This window comes from Micropterus salmoides, unplaced genomic scaffold (assembly GCF_014851395.1).
Source record: "Micropterus salmoides isolate LMB-PRFRI ecotype aquatic unplaced genomic scaffold, ASM1485139v1 Ms_hic_scaffold_2, whole genome shotgun sequence".
Classification (NCBI taxonomy): Eukaryota; Metazoa; Chordata; class Actinopteri; order Centrarchiformes; family Centrarchidae; genus Micropterus; species Micropterus salmoides.
In genome coordinates, this window is record NW_024041150.1 from 35,537,953 (window position 1) to 35,563,952 (window position 26,000).

At 40.4% G+C, this 26,000-nt stretch overlaps 1 pseudogene; it reads left to right on the forward strand.

Moving 5' to 3' along the window:
- Positions 1–16,182, forward strand: part of LOC119913407 — a 44,405-nt pseudogene extending 28,223 nt beyond the window's left edge.
- Positions 16,183–26,000: the final 9,818 nt, after the last annotated feature.

The following is a 26,000-nucleotide window of genomic DNA, read 5'->3' on the forward strand; positions in this document are numbered from 1 at the left end:
TAGAACAAATTACATTAGAGAAACATTTATTTTGCTTTGAAATATATGCTTTCTATCCATGATTGTTGTTTTTTTCCCATTAAAAAAAATAGCATTCAATCAGCAAATTGGGTTTACATCCTATTCTACATTATACGTCTCCAGAGCCTCACCATTAAGCACTCATCTCATTGGTTGTTGGGTTTCATCTCTAATTGCTGCTCAAAAATGCAATTGGATGTGAGCTTGCAAAACACAAGTTCATGTGAATGTTCAGCAGTAGAAAAGAGAGACTGTACATTGCGTTTCACTTCGCATGCAGATGACTCCGGCAAATCGCATTTTCACATTCATGCGTCAAACCGTAACACCTCGAGTAACACAACTTGTATTTCAGGAGCCTTTTAAAGCCTCCTTTTACTTGGATGGCACTAACGAGATGTTTCCTGTATGATGTTGCACATTCTTCCTGGCATTAAAATGATTATTAAAACCATCGAAATAAATTCAGGTAAATGCAGCAGGAAGGCAACTGCGAGCCATGTCAGTCCCTTCGTCAGACTTTTTAATACATGAATCTGGTTATTAGCAGTAATAAACATAATTTACATTAATGTACATGCGAGGAAGAAGAGTGTTAAAATCAGAGTGCAAGACAGTGCTGGGAGACAGGGGGCTAGAGGAGGTAGAGAGTTAGCGAGAGAGAGACCGTGTGTGTGTGTGTGTGTGTGTGTGTGTGTGTGTGTTGAGCTTGAGGTCTCTTTGAAGATGTGTCTGAATGAAAGTTGCATTAGCTACTAGTTTTGTGGATTATTCATTTGGCCGCAGGGACAGAAGCTTAGGAAGGAAAGATCAAACACCGAGCAGACAGGAGTGTGCTTGGACTGCAGAATCTGCACACACACAAACACACACACTGATGAAACAGCTGATCGCTCTTTATTGTTTGAGGAATATATCCTGGCAGTCAGAGGTTAAACTTGACATTTTTAATAATGTTGTTGTTGCAGAAGAGACAGTAAATCACTGGTAGGTACATATGTCACATTAACACGTGTTAACCTTATTACTGTACACACTGGGCTGATGTCCACTGAACCGGTGTGTGTGTGTGTGTGGGGGGGGGGGGGGGGTCTGTGTGTGTGCGTGCGTGCGTGCCTGTACTTAGCCATCTGGTAGATCCTGGATAGCATTGCTGTACTGTAGTGTTAAATCTCTTCTGGGGTTAAGGGATTGACACACATACATGCAGTATTATCTCCATCTCTCACTTGACACACACACACACACTTACTGGCTCCTGTTATATGTAGACAAATCATATTGTCACACAGTCCGCATCATAGACTGTATATAAAGATGGACGAAGCGTCTCCACTTCTCCCGCTGTACAAAAGTGAAGCCAAAATATCCCATAAATAGGCGCTGCAATCTTGCACTGGTAATGTCATTTGGAGCCAAAGTCACTGTGGGGGTGGACCCTAGTGATCAGACTACAGTAGCCAGGGCTGGATTGGTAATCTGGCATACCGGGCAAAAAAAACGGTCCCATAAAGCACAGACAGTGGCCCATTGGGTAATTTTCTGCACTGACGCTGGGCCGGCCCAATCACATCTCTGCAATGTCACCTCTCAGTGTTTCATCACACCCCTAATCTGACCCCCTAAATGGAATGATTGTGGTTCTCACTTCGTCTTCATCTTCATCTTAGTTGCTGCACGTCTTAAATAGGGATGAAACGATTAGCGGTTTAACGGTAAACCATGGTAAAATTCCCGACGGTTATTATTAACGTACACATTTTAATTACCATGATAACCGGGTACAGTTAACCACGCTATTATAATCTCACGGCAAACACTGTCCAGCGTCTCTCAGAAGCAGGCGCAGAATGCAATGTGGGTTTGTTTGGGTCAATGACAACACGGCGGAAGACAATGCTGTGGAGATTTTTCTGTCACTCTGATGTCCGGTGGTATTTTAGTTTTAATGAGAGCGCTGAGGGAAACTTGATTGAAGTAAATAACCTTGTAATGGACGCAGGGTGAGTTAACTTTTAGCTTTGGTTTGTCTCTGACTTGCTAACAGCGTGTAAACTGAAGCTCTCAGTGTTGCTGCTCTTGTAAAAACGCTACACGTTGTTCTGCTGCTGTGAGCGTCGTGTGTTGGCAGAGTCTATTCGTCCACTGCACATGATAACACGTTACGCAGTTTAGTCAACCAACCAGCATATCTAGAAACGCTACACACTCCTCTGTATTTATGTCAGTTTTTGGGCTCATTGCAGTTATTATCACTGTCTTCTAAAGAATTAGTTTTCATGTAATTGTCCACGGGTTCATTGTATTACCTATATAATATAAAAACTTGATAATGCACACGTAGATGATTTTCATTTGTTTACAAAAGGTATTTGCTGTTATTTTATTTTTTATGTAAACAAAATGGCAATTGTATTTGTACTTTTCAATATAAAACTTGTTGAAATGGTTTCAGTGTTTGTATCAGTACATTTTAATATATTTTGGCACATTTTACCATTATAACGGTGATAATTTTGGTCACTATAATCGTGATATGAAATTTTTATACCGTTTATCCCTAGTCTTAAAATCCTTCTGGCCAGTAACGTTACAGTTAGTGACGCAAAACTAATGGCTGTACTTTGGTACTCCCTTTTTTCATTAAAATTCAAGTTTCAGTCAAACAATTTCTTTACAGAGTAAATTAATTCCAAGCAGGGACCTCCTGGTCTGAAAAGTGAAACCAATGCTTAAGTGCCTTAAACCTGCATTATTTCTAATGGCCAGTAGAAGGCGTCGTACTGTATGTAAGCTTATGATAAAATTACCCTACTATTTCTCACTAGATTTATTACCTCAGTAACCACTTTTCTAATGAGTTTGTGGTCTCAGTTGCTAGTTTCAAGTCTTCTTCAACACAGCATGATGTTCTTTTGGTAAATTATTGTCCTATTTAGAGGAAAATAGATGATAAAGCAGTGTATACGGCGTGGCTTCCTTCTGATTGACAAATTTTTACTACGGCAAACTGTCATGCATAGCAATGCATATACCTCCCCAGCCCCACCTCTCATTGAAATATGGTCAGTTCTGGTTCCAAAAGGCCAAAATGCCAAACTCAAGGCTTTACGACTGTAGTCCACTAACCAATGGGTGATCCACTTATTTTATTTGTAATTGCTAACTACCAATCACCTGATTTTTTCCCAAATAGCTAACTTTAGACTGTTCGTTGTCTTAGCTAGCAAGCTAACACACAGCTGTCAATCATGATGCCGCACCCCCTTTTTAATAGCATGAAATAACTAATTCAAACCAAACATATCAGAAAATTAAGATTTGAACAGACACCAGTACTTCATAACTATCTAAAATAACAGAAACCATCTTAACGTGGCCCATGTCCCTTCCGCTGAAATGGAGGGGGCCTTTATGACCTATAATCCTGCCAGCCACCAGGGGGCGAACAAGATGTTTTGGTTTCACTTTTGGGGAGGTACCCTGTCTTCTTTCTTTATATACAGTCTATGGTACCAACACTTACACAGTTGTCATGCTTCTCTGTGTGTGGGTGTGTGTGTGTGTGTTTGAGTGCATATGTTGTATCATGTTTCTATATGCATGTGTAGTGTGTTATTTTAGGCACTTACAACCACATAGCTGATGATTTTATTTTTTTTATTTTTCCCAAATTCATGTGGGACTTGTTAAATCCTGAACTGTTAATCATATAATTATGATCTGCACATTGCAGAATTACAGCAAATAGTTCTGTCAAATATGCATATTAAACGTGTCTCCAGGAATTATCTTGTTATTTGGAGTTGTTATTTCTAAACTTGTCTTCAATCCCTCCATTTCTCTGTCCTTTTTTTCTCATTCCAGTCTCCCTGCAGGACATAAACATGAGGAAGGCCTTTAAGAGTAGCACCATCCAGGACCAGCAGGTGGTGTCGAGGACCTCCGTCCCCAACCCTGTGGTGGAGATGTACCATCGCTGTGACAAACCTCCTCCACTCAACATTCTCAGCCCGTATAGGTCAGTAATTTAATACAACTGTATTATATTGGTAGTTTAAAAATCTGTTTGGTTTGCAGAGTTGTGCCAATTCTGCATATTCCTCTTTTTAATATGAGATTTTTCTATGAGATTTAAGGTAGTCACACAAAGTTTTAGTCATAAATTACTAACAGGATTGGCAGCTGCTTCCAAACTTAGTGCTTAAAGGTCAATTGTGTAATAGGGCAATGTCTACAAAATTGCCATCAGACGATGTCTACAGTGAAACATTGTGATGGGTGATGACATCGGGTGAGGCAGGGTGTAGCGGTCGTCTTATAAAGGCATGTGTTTCACACAGACACTTCACTCGTCATGTTGCGAGCCATGTTTCTACAGTAGCCCAAATGAACAGAAGAAGAAGAAATAGTAGTAGTAATAGTAGTCTGGTTTGTTAGAAGTAAGAAGAGATGTGAAATTTGGACAAATGGAGGAGCACACGTGTAATTTAGCACAAAAACCGACGGGGCGTGTTTGCCACGGTAGTTTTGCTTGGAAAGGGAGGGGTGAGCAGTGAGTGAGTTGTTGGTTGCAATTCGCAACCTTCACCATGAGATGCCACTAAAACTTACACACTCAACCTTTAAGTAGAGCTAAAGCTTTGCCGGTTTATTGCAACAGTATTGCTTCAGTGACAACAAAGAAGAAAACATGTGAAAAACCATTAGTTTCTGTAAATTGTCCAATTAAGTAAAAATGGCCCAGAACCTACAATGATGGTTTTATACCTTTCAGGCACGGATCACACAGGTAGTTTGATTAACCTCAAACTATTTGAATTGTTAATGGTTACATCTGTGAGTTGATCAAATGTTAATAACATATTTAGCAGCACATACCCATTTAGCCTGGAATATGGACAGAAAAGCTCAGCAACATGCTTCAGCTATTCAAAAAGACAAAATGTAAGAACCATTAGCTTAGCAGAACAAAGGCTAGCTGGGTGAGGGGGCAGGAGTTCAGCTGTCTGCTGCTCCGACTTCATTATTGGTTATTACTCACGTGGCTATGTGCTCTGTCTTCATACATACCAGTCACTCTTCTAAATCTTCTAAATCATTGTCTGATGTCGGGATCCCAATAAACCTTCTGGTTTCAACACAACCTCTGTGGTGATTCAATAAATAATATAATTTATGTATTGACTCTGGTGTTCAACACAGATTAAGTATTAAGTATGTTGGTCCATTAGCTATTCAATACATTAGTGTTGACATTTTGTTGCATCTGCTCCTTAAGAACTCACACATCAGGCTCCATTTTTGTTCCATCTTGCCCCAACGCAAATCCTATTTACCCGGCACCCCCAACCCTGCCTTTATCCTTGCTTTCCATCGATCCAAATATTTTTACTGTATTTCACCCACCATCTCTCTTTTCCTCCGTGCAGGGACGACAAGAAGGATGCACTGAAGTTCTACACGGACCCCTCTTACTTCTTCAACCTGTGGAAGGAGAAGATGCTGCAGGCCACAGAGGACAAACGCAAGGAGAAGCGACGGCAGAAGGTATGGGTGTGCGTATGCGTTAGTGTGTGCTGGTGGAGTTCACTTGTAGGTGAATGGATTTGTGAGTGCATGTCGGGGGACTTCTGTATGTGTGTCATTGGACAATTGCAGTGGGCAAGATGTGTGTGAGGAAGTGTGACAGAACAGTAAATACAATTCATCTTCTGCTTTAGTTTGCTAATCTATCTTTTCCGCCTAGTTGTGTCTTTTATTTATGCTGTTATTTAATTTTCTTACTGTACTCCCCATTTAGCTTTGCTTTGTTGTGTACTTGGTTATTGATACAGCAGCAGTTGGGCAGGCTCATTATCCACAGACAAATAAATGGCCAAAGGGGTTTATACGTTGTGCCATAAACATAAAATCAAGTCATAAAACATATTTATATGAAGATGGAGCTCCTAGATAATGGATACTAAAGGCTACAAGCTACACGGACAGTACAGAGTGGACGAGCAGCAGGAGGTTCAGTCATTCAGGCGAAGGGGGAAAGAATTATAACTGTGTTATGATCATTTCTGACAGCTCTGTCTTCCCCGTTAGTTCACTTTAAAACTCTTTTGGACAGTCGCTAGGTGTTCATTTAGACCAACATAATTGGCATAGAGATTTAAATATTTCAGAGCTTTCAGTATTCCCCTTTGATTCAAGTCACTTGAAAGTGCTACACTTCTCTCCATCAGTTCTTTCAACAATCATTCTTCAAACCCCTGAACAGCTGCTGCTGTATGTTTGCTGCACTTTGTCTGTTCAATTTAATGCTGCTCACATTTTTCTGTTCCCTCCCTTCAACCTGCAAACTTGGCAGAATAAAATTACTTTACAAACAAAGTAGTTTTGAGTTTTCACTCTCAAACAAATAACAGGTTTGAATACCCGGGGAAGCTCGGCTGCAGAAGGATCGCTCATCCTCTTTCTTTCCCTTCGTCCTTCCTTTTTCTATTTTTTCAATAGTGTTACCTCGCCTTCCAAGGCACATACACCGCCCTTCCTCCTCCTCCTCCTCCTCCTCTGCTCAGTCTTAACACACCAGCTTGTCTTTCTCCCATGTTTCCATAGGGCTGTCCGGCCCACCCTGACAGGCCCCACTCCAGACAGGCCCCACCCAGGAGCCCCCTGTCCATCTCTGTAAGACAACCCCCGACCCCCAGCCTGCTCTCTCCTGCCCCCCTACTTTCCCCCTGCACACCCCACTAACACAATTACACACTCACCTGTTATAGAGGATGTAACAACTCAGGTAAGACACACAGATGCACACAGAGGGAAACACAAATATTCAGCACAAAACAGGCCTGTGGTTGTGTTTCACTAATATTCACAAACACAGATACACACAGATACACCTTCCCTTCTGTTTGTATCCGTGTGTGTCACGTTGCTTTAGCTTGTCACCTCACCTCTCTCTAACCCGCTGGGTTTGGTTTGGTTCCTGTCTTGTGTTTTAATACGTTTTGGCTTTGTTGTCCATCGTCTACTTGTGCGTGCGTGTGTGTGGGTGTGGTGTGCCCAATAGTGACTGGGTGCTGAGTAGACTAGTGCGTGTGTGTGCATGTGTGTGTGTGTGTGTGTGTGTGTGTGTGTGTTGTGTGGCAATGTGATTTACCCCGTGGTGAAGGAGCTGGTGATGGGGTCCTGTTTTCTTCCTCTGCCCAAGAGAATTCAGTAATCAATAACTAAGTTTCTTCTGTTTTTCTGTCTTCATCTTTCTCTTTTCCAGGAGCAGCAGAAGCAGGTTGAGGACCCGGGCAGAGAGGTGAAGAAGGTCAGTGAGGACATACACATGGATATCATTATCAGTTTGTTTTTACACCATTGTTAACTTCAAGAATTAAAAACTGAAATTAGCATGAAATTATCTCTGTGATCAGTGGATCCGCTCACATCCAGGTTTCTCTCGTTGAACTCTGACTCGCTAATTTGTTTTGTTGACCAATAGCAAACTGTTGACAGGGCTGGCCTTTTAGAGAAGGGATCACGTGAGAGACTGAATAGAGGAAGCTTACTTTTAAATACTGTAAACCTGCTCTGCCCGTGTGAACTCTGTATAAACTGCTCAAGAGAAGATGCATGGATGACAATTACAAATCTATCTTTTGAATTGATGTGATGTTAACTTACTGTGTGGATAGCAAGCAAAGCTAGCCTGCTTACTTGTATTCCTGTTTTCAGGAATACAGACATGCTCATACATTTTAAAGATGTTTAATGTAGTTTAATTTATTACAAACATTAAATAAATATCATGTTTCTGAAATCTGCCACATGTGCTACCTGCATATATCTGACATCACAACCCCAATGTCAAGAAACTTTGTCTTAAAGAGTTTCTTGGAATTTCATTTTAGTGACTGGCTTTAATTTACTGTTTTTATTACTCATGAAAGACAGTTTTCAAATGATGGCAGCTCTCCGTAGAAGTCTCTATTATCATCTTAAGTCTAAATTTACAATATTTAGGCTTAATAAGTTCGTGCACTGTACTTTATTAATTAATTAATTAATTAATTGCATCAACATTGCACCAGATTGCAGAATTAAGAAAATCGCAAAGGTGCATAAGAGGAGACAAATGTGATGTAAGTATTAGAGAGCCAACAGTGAACTCGGGGAACTCAGCTTTTTATTAGTAAAATTAAAATGAGGAGACCATTGCCTGTATGGTACTTAAGTAGTTAATCACAAACCATCTTCACTGATGTATATTACAGCAACTTGCTCAAGCATAGACACTGTTTGAGACACTCTCCGGTGCCTATTAACACGGTCCCTAGTGTGGTGTTAATGAGGTGTTGCTGTTCTAATGCTCCAGATCACAGAAAGTGAATGCCAAAGTGATACAGTCGCACAAAGCAGTATGGCAACCTTTTACCACATGTAATCCTTTCAGTCAAAACTATAACAACACCATCACTTACATTATTCAGTACGTAAGAGATGTGATTTGTAGAAGATATTGTAGTCTTGTGTATTGTTAGCCTTGACTGCAAAGAAAAAATATGTGCCTTTCCACTGTTTTACCTTTTGAAGGTGCGTAAGGCTCGCAACCGACGTCAGGAGTGGAACGTCCTGGCTTACGACAAAGAGTTCAGACCAGACGCCAGGCTCACCCCCTCACCTTACCATGGCATGTCATCAGAAGGCTCCCTGTCCCCTGATAGCAGGTAAATACACACTCAAGCTTCCCTGTATGTGTGAGGTTTGCCTCCAGGGTCCTGTTGTGTTGTCACAGTCTAGCCTTGGCAACATCGGCCCTGTTTATGTGTTGCGTTGTCTCTCTCCGAGGTTTAGGGGCAACAATATCAATACTTTACATGATTGGTTCACTGGGAATACATGCAGGGGGACAAACACTCATGGGTCAGATTATTAGGACTGGTGTTTCAGGGTGAGGTTTTTTGCATTGGGATGATATGAAAAATGGAACTGACCAAACTGGCTTTACTATTTTCCTCCTTTAAAAGCCTAAAATATTGCTGATATAGTATACATAGTATATAATTTGCAGGTATCTTTTCACAACCGCTCAGTCTCAGTTACTAGTATTAAAGCACAGACCTGCAAACTGAGACACAGATGTATGCAGGACCAACCTACCTGCTGTATTGTTTTAAAGATCTATGCTGCCCTCTTCTGGACAAGGTGATACAGAGCACATGAATTTATATTTTATTTTAAAGTTTCACATACAAAATCTTTATAACAACAGATAAGATCAAACAAAAACAGAGATTCAGCAGAGAATAAATGATGAATGCGGAATATAAATGAAAGTGCTCAAATGAAAATAATAACTATATATTAAGTATTAAGTTACTGATAAATTATATTTGGTATGTCTACATTTTATCATGATGGCCAAAATGATAAGAATTACTAATTTAGAGCTGATTGTTACCTTTTCTTTTCTTTTTCTATATTTCATTGTAAACCCTTTGCAGAACCTGTTGAATATCAGATTGTATTCATCTGTTATTCGGATACAATTGACTTGAATTAGAAAAATAACAACAAACAACAATAAATGAAGAATGTAACCAAATATTGAAATGCATAAAGAAAATAATGTACTGGCTGTAACTGTGGTAATCCTATATTATACTGTATTGAAAACCTATTTTCTTTTCATTCCCTCCAACAGGTCAGTGGCGTCTGACTCCTACCCAGCCAGCCCCAACCACCCCTCCACCAGGCCCCCAGCGCCGTCCACCCCACCGACCACCTCGCCAGGGACCACCTCAGCGCCGCAGCTCAGACTCAGTCACTGGATCGAGGCCTCAGGCCGGCCAATCAGCCCCCGGGTGCTGGAGGGCCGGCGGCTGCAGGGAGACACGTGGCCTCTCTGGGCAGGGCCCCATCAGGACACGGGGTCCAGGCTGGTGGAGATCCTACAGTTAATGGGCCGAGGCAGTCAGTTAAGGAATACCGGGCCGGGCACGGGTATGTCATCTCATTCATGTTAATGTGAATGGATTTGTCTTTCTATTTATTTATTTGGCGATGGTCAAGATTTTTCCTGCTGTTTATACAAACCTTTGTGCTGATTCTGGTTAAAATTTGCTTTTGAATTAACACAGACAACACTACAACATTAAAACACTGGTTGCTTCTGAGCTGGGAGAATTCATTTTCAACAGATTCACCTAAAATGTCAAATAACTGAAAGTTAGACAGTATTTCAGGTTTCTATTACCATCACTATCACAGTATTTTGCTTTAGTTTTGTGTTAGTTTCAGTTCCCTAAAATGTTATTTCTGTGGTGGACACTCTTAGTTTAGAAAGATGCAAAGTCTGTGTTTGGGGTAATGTGGAGCCCAGCAATAATCCAGATCACATTAGCACTGTCTCATGGCTTTTACCTTTTTCTATTCTGATAGCTTAAGGAAGTGAAACTGGATTTTTAAACTATAAAGGCTGGGCTAATGTCAACCAACCGCTGCTTTGAATGTTAAAATGAAATCGTCGCACCCTGTAGACCTTACACCCATATGAACCAGTGATGTGAGACTTATGAAATCCCACATTTACAGCTGTGTTTGTATCTATTGCACTGGCCCTAGGAATCTATACTTTAGATCTTAAAGTATCATTTCAACATTTTGGGAAATACGCTTATTATTTTCTTGCCAAGAGTGAGATGAGAAAATCGGTACCTCTCTCTTATTCCCATAAATATGAAGCTACATCCAGGACAAAGGTAAAACATCTGCCTACCGCCACTTCTAAAGCCACAAGTTGGCGTTTTTACACTCGATTTTTTTTACAGATTAAAAGCCAGGCTAGCATCTTCCCCAAAATATCAAACTATCCCTTTAAAGCTCCACCTATGTATTTAGGCAATGTTAGGCATTACTGGCAACTCTCTAGCAGGCTTTTGTTTTAAAGATGTGTTATTCAGTGGACTTTTAGATTACCATATTATTATATTACCATATATTACTAAAGGTCCAAAGATCATATGGCTTGTTAATCCCCCATATCCACTAAATAAACCAAAATAACCTTATACACTTTACGGCACTTTTCTTCTCTCCCCCCTCCCACTAGCGGCCAGCCCTCCACCATCCCAGAATACTATATCCCGCCTGCCCCTCCCCCTCCTCCACCAACCATCCCCTCAGCCCAGACCGCTTTCGACTCCACCACGGCCCCGCCCTCCGCCTCGGCTGTCCCTCCCAACTCCTCTGCCCTCTCCCGCCCCTACTCCCCTTCCCCTCCTCCTCCCCCGGCCAACTACGTACCCTCCCCTGCCCACCCCCCCTCAGGTGTACCCCCTGCCGCTCCTCCCCCTCCTCCACCTGGAGTCCCTACAGGCCTCCAGGCTCACCCGTCACCACCGCATGCTGCCGTCGGCCAGTCGGCTGTGGATGCACCGCCCGCGACCAGAAAGTCCACCATGCTGGGGATGATCCCGATGAGCGACGCCCGCTCCGACCTGCTGGCTGCCATACGTAGAGGTAAGTGTGTGATTAACTATGCTTTGAAAAGTCAATGGTCAAGATTAAGTTTATATTTAATACCGTATGAATGAGTTATTCATGTTGTTTGCTTGTTCCTTTTAGTATTAAGATTAATTGTTTTAAATACTTAAATTATAATTTTAACATCCTACAGATGCCATTACTTTATTATATTTTAGGAATAGTGGGATAATATAATCAGGTGACTGTGATTAAGTGTTTAAAATCCAAATTATACCACATTGTTGTATTTCAAACTACGGTAATATACAGTACATTCTTGTTATAAGAAACGATGAATTTGGGTTTTCTTATATGACTTCACACCCTAAACACCCAAATTTTTGAATTTGGGATTTTGTTTTTACAGGCTGAAGGTCAGTTTACCTTTCCTTTAAGTAAAAAAGTTGACTGTTGAAAGGAATTTTATTCATGGGGACTTAACACTGAAGCTCACACTGGTCTGCACCCTGCTGTGTGCATGTGTGTTCTTTCAGTAAGAAATTAAAATTCAGCTTTTTAAAAACATAAACAGTATCAATATTGAACGCTGTTTTTGAGCTGTGGCCAGGGACCGGCGAATTTCTAGTCACGGCCATGCTAACCCCCCCACGTCCTCCCTTCCTGCCCTCCAGGTATCCAGCTGAGGAAGGTGCAGGAGCAGAGGGAGCAGGAGGCAAAGAGGGAGCCCGTGGGCAACGATGTGGCCACCATCCTGTCGCGCCGTATTGCTGTGGAGTACAGCGAGTCCGATGACGACTCCGAGCTCGACGAGAACGAGTGGTCTGACTAAAAAATGCTTAACAAGAGTGAAAGAGAGAGAGATGGGGGCTTGGTGGGTGGTGGTGACCGGGAGTAGGAGGGGAAGAAACATCGAGACACTGAGGTGGAAATGAAGCGGTATTTTTACAGAAAAAAATATTCAATAAAATTCAACCATTCATACATACATACACACACACCTACTTACATCTTGTGTTGCAGCCTCTTTGAACATCTAGCACTTCTACAGCAACAGGTTGGTCATTTCAGCTTGCGTAGTTGCCCCTGACACCGCCTAATCTTGAAGTGAAACCCTAGAGGTTTGTGTGTCTGACCGCCCATGGTGCTTGGCACAATAAACAAATGCACATACTCACATTCACACCATTTTTCAACACTTTCCCGCCCCCGTTGGCTCATTTTTCACCATTAACACTAAGCTGTGAAAAACAAACGCTCCAACTTCTTCCCCCCTACATATTTGAGTGATAATTATTAGCAATATTACAGGCTCTGAAAGTGTAGGTATGTGGGCCCCTAGTGAGTACGGGGGTAATGTGTTTACAAAACACATGGTATAGCACAAGAAAAACTAGTGCAATTTTAACTTTTCTGCCAAATGTTAAGAAAGACTGTATGAAAACAAGTCAGGAAAATCAGGGAAAGAATTTACTTAAAGGACTACGCCACCTCACAGGGCCGTGCCTGTTTACAAAACGTGCACTCTCCTTAAAAGGCTACGTCGTCATTCTGAGAGTTTGGCTCAGTGGTCACCTTAACCTACACGAGACAATAGAATCAGCACAGAAACTATCTCTATGTGATTTAACTCTGGCTGGTGTGCATGCTAACATAGAATATATAGCATGTTGGCTAACTGTAGTTGTAGCTAATTGCATTGTTAGCTAGCTTGAGTTCAGTTTCTGAACCTGCTGGGTTTTGTTAAAATATATAACATTAGGGATAAAAGTCATTGGAGCTATTTAAAATAGGAAAAGATTTTGTAGATCTTTTAGTAGATCTCTTCTATAAGTTGTAGCTTATACAGAAAGTGAGCGAAAATTAGCTTAACAGCTAATAATTTGAAGACCCGGTATGTATTTTTTGACACAGGTTTACTTTGATGATAAATCAACAATTTGCCTGTTACTCTACTGATTTTATACCAAAATACAGGCCAATTGTCCTTTTGTGTTGCCAAACCGTATACTGCATCAGAAAACATTAACAATTTAGATTCAAGTGTTTATATACCTATACATTAATTAATGGGTAATGGCAAGTTCCAGTCTTGTATTTTCAATTTTGGTAACAGGGCAATGACTCTGTTTACAATACTGTTTGTGTCTTTAATGTCTTGTATATTACATTTCATTAAATACTTCAAAATATCACCTGTGAAAACATAAAATAATATTAAGTAGCATTCAAAATGCTCAAGTTTCATATTTTTAAATATTTAAAAGGGGGTTTTGTAACTCAGTTTTTCAACATGCAGTATAAAGTTAATATGTCCTGTGACCTGACATTATGATTACTGGACATGCACTAGAAATAGCCACAGAGAGAAAAGTGATGCTGGTTCTCTTGTAATGTTTTTGTTAAAGCGATTTGAAGGCCAAACTCTCAAAGCCAGTGTAGTCCTTGAACTCGTACCTGTTTAACATTGTGATGTACAGTTCTCCTGTTGGGATAGTGTAATAGCTGAAACTGTGACGAAAGACGCCACCCACCCAGGTTTACGCTGGTTTGGGAAAACAAGTGCCACCAGCCTTGTCGAAGTTTCGTGAAAACTCCTCATTCAGCCTTCATATCACAGCATTGAACAATAAAGTGAGCGAGCTTATGCCATTAAATTTTATTTTTGGTCTTTTTGTAGTCATAACATGAAGTCTAACATTTCAGCCAGTGACTGTGTGCTGTGGTATTGATCTTATATAAACGCTTCCACACTTAACCACACTGGAGCCGCACTCACAAAGCTTATCATCCTCACCCGGGGTCAAAGGTCACTATTTTCTATGACCTTTATTCACTCTCAAACGACCCTGGATCAGCACTGCTGTCTATGGAGGCTTTGTGAACGCAGCCCCTGGACTATAAATACATAAATGTAAGAGACTTGCAACAGTAATATATATTATCTCTTTTCAGTATAGGTTTGGCTAATCCTCAGTATGAGCTGATTGGACTGTAGTGTTTTTATAACGTGGTTTTTCTTTTTAAAATGTGCTGCAGTGAGTTGTTTACTTTGGTTTATTTTAGGGTTTTCTACTCGAGGCCAGGATTGAGGTACCAGATAAAACAGTATAACTCGTGTCAGAGAAGCCAGTTAATGGGTGATTTGTTTTGTTGTTGTTGTTTTTACCAGATACACCTGTTCTTAATCTAATCTCGAGCCAAAGCACCATCTAAATATCCCATAAAAAGCAGGAGTTTGTGTTTCTTTCCAGGCCAACATTGAGTTTTGAAGATTTTGAAGGTCTTTTTTTGGTGCAGCAACTTTGCAGCAAAGCATTCTAGGTGTAATGCTACTGATCATTTTGAATGGTACAGTGAGTCACAGTTGCCTCCTTTTTAATGTGAAAGATATTTTCCAATACTGTTTTATTTTTAGACTTTAGCGATGGTTTCAATTTGTCCATTTATGTTAACTCGAGAGAATTTGATCCTTGCGATGAGTGACTTGAGCAAAACATGCATTTGGAACAGTTTCTGATATTGTGGTAACCCAATCCCATCCGGTTTCATCCATTATAAAGTGAATATTAGCAACAATGTGTAGTTACAGCCTGCTTCATATTGAAATACAGATAATGAAATGCTGTCAAGACAAGTTATATGTAACCACGATGTCTATAAAAACATCACATTTTTAATCAAGTTTAGCCCAATTTTAACCAAGTTGTCTTTTGACCTGCAAATACAAAATCAGTGATAACTGAGTAATTTACCCGAATAGATGAAAATGACGCGACCAAGCAGAGGTCTGGGGTCCGTCATATATCTGAGAGACTGTTTTGACTGCACAGGTTCGAGGCATTTTACTGTATTAGTTTATTATAGAAAACATCAAGATTTTGAAAAGGATAGGGCTCAAAATAACTACTATTTTGTTGTTGTATATAAATAGCACACAGTAGTTGAGGAAACGGCTCACTCAATAGCTGCACTCTGTTAAAAATTACAAATTAAAACTGAATAAAGGACTGGACGATGGATAGATGAATTGTCGATGGGCTCTTGGTTGTTGTCACTGATCGTTTGGTAAAGCATTTAAGGAAGACCTGCGTTTATGGACATTTTATTGAAGCAAAAAAGCACATATGCACAGCTAGAATGTGGATCTGCCATAGACCCGGGCCAAATTTCTCATGAAAACAGTTGCACGAGCCATAGATACAGATTACTCAGTCCTGACATGTGGCCAGCTATTTTGGATCCAAGCATTTTGTGACATTTCTTCTTCCTAGAATGTAAAGCTTTGACTGTGAAACCTGACGCTTTCTGTCTTATTGGATTTGCTGATAAAAAGCTGGTCCTGTTAAGATTTCCAAATTTGGAAATGCTTGCCCACAATTACCAAATCTTGGCGACAAAATGCATCAAAGTCTTATATTTTGAGCAGAGGCACCAAAGGCAGAGATTTCAGATGAGCTGTACCTTGTGCATCGATGGCTACCAGCTTGTAAGATTACTTCATTGTGTGTTGAAAATGTGAGAAATAAATCATGTTGTATAGACTTTTGGTAACGCAGCCTGTAAAAGTAAAATACATTTGGGGTAACATAACATAGACAATGATACAAAATAAAACTGTGTATTGCACACTAAAACCAACTGTAAACAAGTATGCATGTAACTATAGAAAATAAATGGTGAACAAAATTGTTATCCTGTGCTTTTTATCTACATTTAATGTATTTGTCATAAATGATGAATCAAATACTTGGTTATGAGTTGATACTGGCAATCATAATTCAATTTCTCACTGAGATTGTAACACTAACAGCAGTTGCTGTAGGCTACACTCCGTGATATGTGATAGATCCCACTACTCAAAAAATATTAGATGATGGAAACTGAATGCAAAATTGTGGAAGTACTTGTAATGGATTTTCTTTTGATTACTCTAGCCTACTGTAATACCTTTTCATATTGATCAATATTAAAAAAATATAATATGTATAGGCATATAATATGATTTAGTAACAGTAAATATGCAATACTTTATAAAAAAACTAGTTGTTAACACTGTTGCAGTTTTGAAATGGCACACGGTTTACCTGAAACGTAGGTTTAAGCACCAAAACTGCTTTGTATAGCAAACTTGAACTTTTCTGTTACATATCCTACACATATCTTTAGTGTTAAAAATGACCCCACAGGGCTTCCCACAGTGCATTGAACTGTGACGCTAAGGGGCTCCCCGGTGCGTCACAGACCATGTGACGACATGGGAGTGAGAACTGGTTGTGTAATTACATTGTGTGGACTGATGCCAAGTGCAAATGCGGTTTTGCTAATTGCTAAAAATTATACTGACACATTTTAAATACGAAAGATTCTATATCTATTTTCAAAGCCTTTAAAGGCCCTGAACATGTATTTTCTCAATCAGCTCCATACTATGGCACTATGAAGTCATGTAGGGGAGACCGGGTATGGTTATAACACTTTTTGCTTCAGTAACTATAACTCACTGAATTTTTTAGCTAGACTTCTCCAATTTTTAGACAAAATACCCACATTTGTTCACTACAAATGGCACCAATTCAGTCCTCTACAAGAATATCACAGACCTCGTGAGGTGATGTCAAATGCAATGTGTTCCCTTGTTAAAACCTACCCCAATAGCGGGGTAGATTGTAACACATGCTGGGGGTAAGTTGTAACAATCACACAAAAGAATCAAAAATACATGCCACAATATATGATATGCTTCCAAAACAGGTAGTTATATCAAAGAACAATGTTTCTCTCTTGCTGTAACAGCCTATGTCTGATGACTCACACATGTACAGTATGTGTATGTAAATTTATCTACAGAATAAAGTATACTTAATAAATACTACTACAATGTAATTAATTAAAGAACATCTCTGTACATCTTTAGGTCTAACTAAAAAGAGGTGTGTGTGTGTGTGTGTGTGTGTGTGTGTGTGTGTCAATGTTTGTATATTCTTATTCAGAGTCACAGTCAGTGCTTGAAGTGGGCCTGTATTCACCGGTACGTATACCAGCACTTCTATATTTTACTCTTTGGCGTACCGGGACTTTTTCTTGCACACAGGCACTTCTCACAAGCTGCCCATACGCTTTTCTACCCTCTCCACCGGCGGAGACCAAGTATGGAAAAGGTCGAGTGACGGTACACACACCAACTTGTGTACAACATGTGAATGGGGAGGACTGGTCACAGTGCTGACAAAGAAATGCTGGTAACCCTGGAGTGCAGGTTTGGTTGGCCCAGACTGCAAAGGGAAGTCTGGAAAATATTAAAATCAAGAAAGTACCTAGTTTTATGTATCGTGGATGGTTGTAACAACTCAACAACTCTTTCCAGACTTGATAACCACCATGCCTGATCGGGGAGGAAGCAGGTAAATACTGAAATGATCACCTAACTCCTGTCTTATCTGTATTTGGTGGAATTGGCGTTGTTACAGCTCTCCCCATGTTACAACCATACCCGGTCTCCCCTACACACTATTTTGTAAAATTGAAACAGTTGTAGGTATTCCATATGGGTATATTTGTGATTTTCTCTGTGTTCTTACTGGTTTGAAGTGGGCGTGAAGGTGATGTCACACACTTCCATACACCAATCAGAATTTGGCAATATTTGAATGAAAAGCTATTAAGACAGTTGTGGGGTTGTTCGCTCATGTTGCCAGTTGACGATTAATCAAATATGATCCCGATGACGCAAATTTGCTGAGTTTTAGATTGTGAAAGGCAATGTAAAAAATATGTGAATACCTAATTGATGCTTTTTTTTCAAAGCTTCAACCTTGATTGTTGCTTATTTCAAAATTTGAAATCAGGTTTTAATATAGAAATGGACCCATCTTGAATAAAACTGCTGCTGCAATGGAGTAATTACTTATCTCTGATAAATTATTGGCTTCTTTTATATAAGGCACCAAAAGACTTTGGTTAAATTAAGAGTTTTGAATAAAATGTCTTTTTACTCACCTAAGAGCCACAAAGTACAAAAAAAAGAATCTAGGGACTACATTTAGGGAAGAAACGTCTTACTTTGACACTAACATTTAGCCTACTAACACAGGATGTGATGGTTTCCTATAAAAGGCATCAATTCTTTTCTTCTGTATCATCATAACTCATGCTTATTAGATTATGCGTATATATAGATTTGATTTTCTTGGAAGAAAAATAACCAAGCCTTCTCACTTAAAGATTTAAAATGGTAACATTTATCCAGCACTGTCAGTCATCTCATAACGATGACGTAAATCCAGCGATCATCACTCCCGTTTCTCAGCGTTGTGACATGCCCACCAGTGTCAACATGGTTCGTTCCAGCGCCATGCTGTTCTGGGCCTTGGCAGGGTGGAAGAGGAACCAGCGGGTGCTGTTTGGGAGAGAGGAGTCATTTTGGGACACAGATGGTAACACAGCAGAGAGACAGAGAGAGAGAGAGAGGTCAGTGGAAAGTACAAAAAGAACAGCAGACACACACATAAGGCTGAGAAAATATTGTTTACACAATGTCTATTACTCAGAAAAATTCAGATGATTCAGTTTAGAAAATGTACATTTTTCAGGTGATGTGGTCCAAAAAATGATTGCGTCCTTCTTTCCTGCTAGTGTCTACTGTTAATCTGGATCTAATTTTGGAGTCAAAGGCTTCAGATAAGCTATTTAAACACAAGATGTGCTTGATTTCACTGAACGTGAGGGATGCAACCAATTTTCAGGATGACTCATACATACTTGAGTCCAGATGTTTGATGCGTTTCCTGTGGAGAAATGAGATATTCACCATTTTATATATTTATGTGAGGGCACAAACATAAAAATAATTGTAAATCTACAGACTGGATCCAGTGTTTGAGAGACACTGAATAATTATTAGATCATACCACAGCTTATTAAATGATCAATTCACTTACTGTTGACCCTTTGTGAAGTACATTGGTTGTTAAATTGATTTCCCAGTTCCCATTACTCCCAGACAGCTACACTATGAACTAATTAACCTGCAGTACATAATCTATCAATGAAAATTTCTTAACCCTACTATCCCTTAACATGTGGTTATTTCTTCTTAAATTAAAAATCATCCCTTTGACCTCTTTAACAGTATTTGAGATAGCTGACCTTACCATCCTGGGTGAATTAAATTGTATTATTTATACATTTTGAAAACGATTAACATTTAGATGATTTTTAATCTAACGAAGAAATGAGCCAACGACCGGTCTATAAAGCATGGACAGCGGCCCACTGGGTAATTTTCTTTACTGACATTGGGCTGGCCCAATCACATCTCTTACTAACTAACTATATACAGTCTATGGTTGTGTGCCAAAAAAGAGTCTTCAGACAGACGCCGCCAAATGCGCGAAATAACTGATATGTTTGCTACCGGGTCTGCTGCAGCTTCAACATCAGCTGCAGGACCCGAAGTAGTGCAGGCACAGGAGTAAAGGAACCGTGGCCACTGCCAGGCAGAGGAGGAGGCGTGTGTTAGCTGAGCAGGGTGACAAAGTGACAGGGCCCAGGGAGAGAGAGAGCAGGAGGAGAGTGGAGGTGAAGGGGTAAGCATGAGTAGCTCAACCTGTAGGTAGGGAGCAGGGAGGGAGGGTCATTTAGACTGGGGACGCCGGGGACATGTAGCCACTTTTTGAAAGCATTTGTTAAAAATGTTCTGAAAATTAGCTTGCTCCAAGAAATGTTAATTAACAAATTAAAATGATATGAGAAAGGTTTATTTGCATAGTTAGCCTGCAATGCAATGTAAATAGAGAAGAAACCTCTGCATTGTCCTAAAAAGTAACTTAAGCTAAAAATAATAATGTTTTTTTTTTCGTGACTTATGTATTGGACTAATTTGAACACAAACCACAATGTTTACCTAAATCCAACCAAGTAGTTTTGTTGCCTAAACCTAACCAAACTACAACCGTTTCACATTGACCACGTGTTAAACGTCATATGAGTTTACTCAGGTCAAATTTCGTTTTGTCACAAAGCCTTGTGCTGTATAATGACAAATACACAACCTTGCACTTGACGTTCATAATGTACTTAAGAACCGATACGCCTGTCACTGGACTGGTACTTGCCAACGCTCGTACATGTCGTTTTGGGGAACGATCATAGATGTCGTTGTACTTTGCAATGGACATATATGTAATTTTGGAAAACGATTATATATGTATGTATGTTTGGGACAATTGACAATCGACCTATTTTGTTTTTGTAGGTACATGAGGACGTGTTGTTTTAGTGACAGAGCGAAGTGCCAACTGCATAATTATGATTCTAGAGTTCATTTCTTTGTGTAATGTGGCACATAAAGGTCACATAAAAGAGGCTGAAACATTGGACCTTAGGGAACTCCACGTGTAATGTTACTTTACTCAGATAGATGTATTAGATGCCAAATTGCTGCCTCAGAGAATTTTAGTCTAGTATAGTATGTTGTTCAGCCATGACCAGGGGTGGCATTCCCGAATGGCCGGACCATTTCTGGTGTTCAAGAGTGTTTATTTTTTCAGCTTTTTATATTGAACTGTAAACGATCCTTACCGGCTGGAGCTGCAGTGAATGTTGTCTGTGTCTATCAAACTGCGCCAGACTAATACTTTCAATATCGAGGGGGGATACAAGTGGCCCCTCTCGGTTCGGACCGATCCTCGTTTTTGATGAAAGGAGTTTACTTTCCAGCTGGTCGTTCGATCCCACTACGTTTTGTCGGGTCTGAAGCCCAGGGTTGTGTGACAAGACAAGCAAAACAGATCAGGTAAATATCTTGAAAAGAAAGAAAAAGGAAAGGCGCCAAATTAACCGACCTCTTCATTGGTGGAAAGGTGCTGTGGCAGCGCAGATGAGGCAGGACCCAGCATAGGCACTGATAAGTAATGCTATTATAACCTGAGAATATTTAAATATGCATTTATGTATAGACATATAGGCTGTGTTATATTTATATATATTATAAACAACAGTTGAAGGAAGAAGGAAGAGGAGGAGGAACAGAAGGAGCTGTTGGAGAAGGACGAGGAGGAGAAGCAGGAGGAGAAGGACAATGGAACCAGAAACAATGACAGGTACAGGGGCAGTGTGCAGGGCTGGGTAGGCAATCATCCATAGATAGAATTAGAGATGGATTATTGTTAGTAACATTTATTACTGATGTTCTTCTCATGCATATGTAGCATACAGCAACATATCAGTACAAGCAGAGTCAGTGTTCAGCACAGTGGAAGATGAGCCATGGATAGGCCTACTCAGAGCTGAAGATTTTTATGCACACACATGAACACTGCTATGTTTTATGAGACTGCATTGTGTTTAACTATTTTTGCACTCTGACTGACTCAGGCTTGCCTGACCTGGTCCTGTTCAGTACAGTGGTGCCTTGCTTTTAATTTAAGAGGCAGGTGTCACAAAAAATTTCTTGAAGGTCTTTATCACAATGAAATTGACTGCATACAAGTACAACACTATATATTAAAATAACTGCATAAATCTTTCTCCGGGCCCCCACACGGCGCATAAAAGCCCTCTCCGTCTCAAAGTCCCGGGATGAATTTCAGTCCCAGTACATCCCTGGCCATGACAAATGCAGCACAAAGATCATTCAGCATGTAAGTGAGAGCAATCTCTTTTCAAAGTAACCATTTCAATTATTTTACTTACAAAGAGAGGGTTTAGTATAGGTCTGTAGTTGCTTATCACAGATGTTCATCCACTCTTTTTTTAGAAGAGGCTCGATGGTTGCACTTCTCATTAGGGGAATTACATAATGATGAGAGACATGGTTGAGTAACTGCAGCAGGTGTGTTGCCAAACAGCCAAAAACACTTTTAAAGAAGCTTGTTGGCAGATAATTAAGACAGCAGGTTGATGGTCTTAGATGCTGTCCAATTTCTGAGAAGTCTGTAGTATGTACTGTAGTTGTCTTGTGTACTAAAATCCCCTTCTATGAGACTGGAAAGGGGATTTTCTTTGTACACCATAGTAGCCTCAGTAGGCATAAATGAATCTAAGCCACATTTTTGATTTTGCATTAAATAAAGGTTGGCTGGTTTCTGTTACACGTAACTTAGTTCCAAGCTCCACCTTCACATAAAACTCACAGCTGGCAGTTGCTCAATGGGTTGTCAAGGCATTCTGGGAAATGCAGAGCATCACATTACAGTCGCTGGACAACGTTTAAAATAATTCCTGGAAAGCTTTGAACATGCCAGATCGATGATGTGCTAATAATAATTTCCAGTTCACATTAAGTGCACCCGTGGATCATTTCCTGGCAATAATCAGCAGAGGTTTCAATCACATGTTCATAAAACTTTTAGATCAGGGTGATGAGTCGTGTGTGTGTGTGTGTGTGTGTGAGTGTGAGTGAGTGAGTCAGACACAACAGATGCAGGAATATCTCCACCTTCTGTGCTCTTTTTTTGCTCTCAAACACATGCACTTACACAGAGGTAATTTGCAGCATCATGCAGCAGATGGTGGAGAGAGCCTTCTCACTCAGAGAGATGGAGAGGGAGAGAGTAAGGAGAATGGGAGACTGAGTGGGTCGAGGAAGATAGAGACAGTAAGGTTGGAAAAAGGGAGAGGGCTGGCTTCGTGCTTGCTTTGAGAGATCTGCTGGGATGACGTAAAAGAAATGAGGTGTGTGTGTGTGGATTCTGCGTCTTTTCCCTGCATCTCCTGTCTTTGCAGTACTCACCGCTGGCCACATGGTAGAGCTCTTCCCCTCCATGTAGAGACTACATAGAGGTGAGCCATGGAGTCGATCAAACACACTAGTCTCACACTCTGACTCACACGTATATAAGTTCACACTTTAATTGACATACATTATAGCAAATTTGACTGATAAAAGGTTAAATTCTCTCACACACACCGAAATCTCCTGCTTTGCATTGTTAATTATTTATTAAGACTCTGTACTTTTAGTGTGTGTATGCAGGTGTGTGTGAGGGTAAGGTACTGGGAGACACACACACACACAGACATAGTTGTCCCTTGGGAATACATTACAGCACGGATAATGCATGGATGCATGGATAATAAATGTGTGTGTTTGTGTGCGTGCTCTCAGTCAACCTTGTGAAGAGGCAATCTGTCCCTAGAGAAAAACATAAACTTGCACACACACATATACATACACACACTATCTTCCTCCATCAGCCATCTTTTGCACCTTTCCTTTCCTTCTCTCCATCTTGGCTTCATCTTTTCCTTTACGTGAATGTCATATGGATCAGCGTGTTCGTGACATCACTGCCGTGTAGTCCTCTCCTCTGATTGGATTCTCCATCCTTCTCCTTTCCTTCTTCTCCTTCTCTCCCTTTTCCACCCTCTCACTCTGTAGTTCTCAGTTTTCTGCTGTTACGCAAGCAGGGTGTGGTTTAATAATTCAGCAGCGTCTTTTTTTTATGCCCAAGCTTTCCTTAACACTACAGTGACCTGCGATATTGAGTCACACACACTCACAATCCCCACGCACTTGTAATAACACCTACATGCAGATACTGTCACGCACACACACACACACACACCATGACGTCACTGGATTGACTCCACTCCAGCACACAGAAAAACACGATGTTACAACTTTCTTCTTTTGTTGTTCTCAGTTTATTTGGCAAATTATCTCCACTTTTTTTGCAGTCTTTTTTTTACTTTCTCTTCTCATTTATGTACAATAGTAAAAATAAATCTTTCTCTTCAAGGTTTTACATTCGACATTTACAAGTGCAATGTGTAACATGTCCATCTTATAAAGTGCATTTGTACTTTTTATCGTAACCGACTGTTTCACGACACAAACTGAAGAGGAAACATTAAATAAAACACAGTAGAAATAATTAAAAACATGGTTCAAGGACACCGTGTTAGTTCTCTGACATCACAGTATCATTACCCAATAACACCTCGAGGATTTAAAACCTGTGATGCTTTCTCATCCAGACCCACAAGATCAATGCATAAAACAACGTTTTTCTATAAAGGCCATACTTGGTCCGATAGAAAATTAGCTCTGTGATGGTTTTCTGATTAACAATCTCTGCTTGCCTGAAGGTTGTAGGTTACAGAGGGGAAAACCTTAGCCTAGCCTGACATGACGGTCGAGGGGCGGTGCTGCTTATTTGCTGTAGGCACTCAGCCCGGACCCTGCTTTTAAAAACTCCTCTGTAAATGATTGTGCTCAGAAGAGACAAAAAAGAGAGAGACTCAGAAGGATGGATAGAGAGAGAGGTATAAAAATAGACTAAGATAAATGCTTGCTTGTGGAAAGGAGATGAGACAGGAGTGCAAGGAGGAAGTAAAAAAAAAAACTTAAGAGAGGAAAGGGAGATGGTGAAGCGGATGTTTCTGTCTACAGAGGCAAAGTGAATGTTTGCATCTGCGCTCAGGGAGGGAGGGTCGATTTCTCCTTCTTTACTACCTCCCTCCCCTCCTTTTAACTTTTCTTTTTTTTCTGCTGTTCTTTTTTTTCACTCCTTTTATCTGCTTTCAGGGTAACTATTTTTAGACGGAGCCTGACCGTCTCGCTTCCTGCAGGCCAAGGATAGCAAAAATATTAGACAAGCGAAAGAGTCGGATGGAGGGAGGGGAGAAGAGTTAAAACGAGAAATGGGGGATGAAGGTGTTTGAGTGTGAATGGAGGGGATGATTGGAAATGAGAGAAATGACAAGAGAGATAAGAGCAAAGGGAGCCAAAACCAGGAGGGAAAAGTGATGGGAAAAAGAGAGGGGTGTGCTTGAAACGATAGAAAGAGGAGAAACTGGAATGTCTGAAACAGGTGAAGAGAAAAGGAGGATTGTTGTTGAAAGGATGAGGCTGGTGAGTGGGAGGAAGAAGTGAGGGGGACGTTTTTTGAAAGGAGGAAGAGAGGGGGATGTCTTTGAAACGACCTGCTCTCTGAGACACGACTCAGACAAAGTGACGTCACTGCAACCCTGACTCGGTGACGTACAACACTGTCACGCTCAGTCTCTCTCTCTCTCTCTCTCTCTCTTTCTGCCTCTCTCTCTCTGTCTTTTAGTGCATCTTTTTGTGGAAAAACCAGTTCAGATTACTGCAATTAACGTCAAGAGGACATTTTACAGAAACGCTGATATCATCTCTCATGTTGTTGTTGCTGCTGCCCGAAAAATACAAGTCTGGCATTACAGAAAAAAGTCTAGTTTTGATTGGTGTCTATCTTTTTTCTGTTGTTTGTTCAGTGTAGTGATCGATGATATCAAGGTCATGTCCTTTTACATAACAATCAGTTTTTCCTGTCTTCACCAAGCTCCTCACGGCTGCTGTTTTTGACCATGTTGAGCATTGTTTTTGTTTACAGATTTACTGATTGGAACTCTGACGGCTTCAGATTCCTCACCCTCTGATAAACGTGTATGTACACAAACCAAAAAAATAAGACACTAGAAAGTCGAAAAATATGGCACTTTTTCAGCATAAATGACACACAACTTTTTTTTTTTCCCAA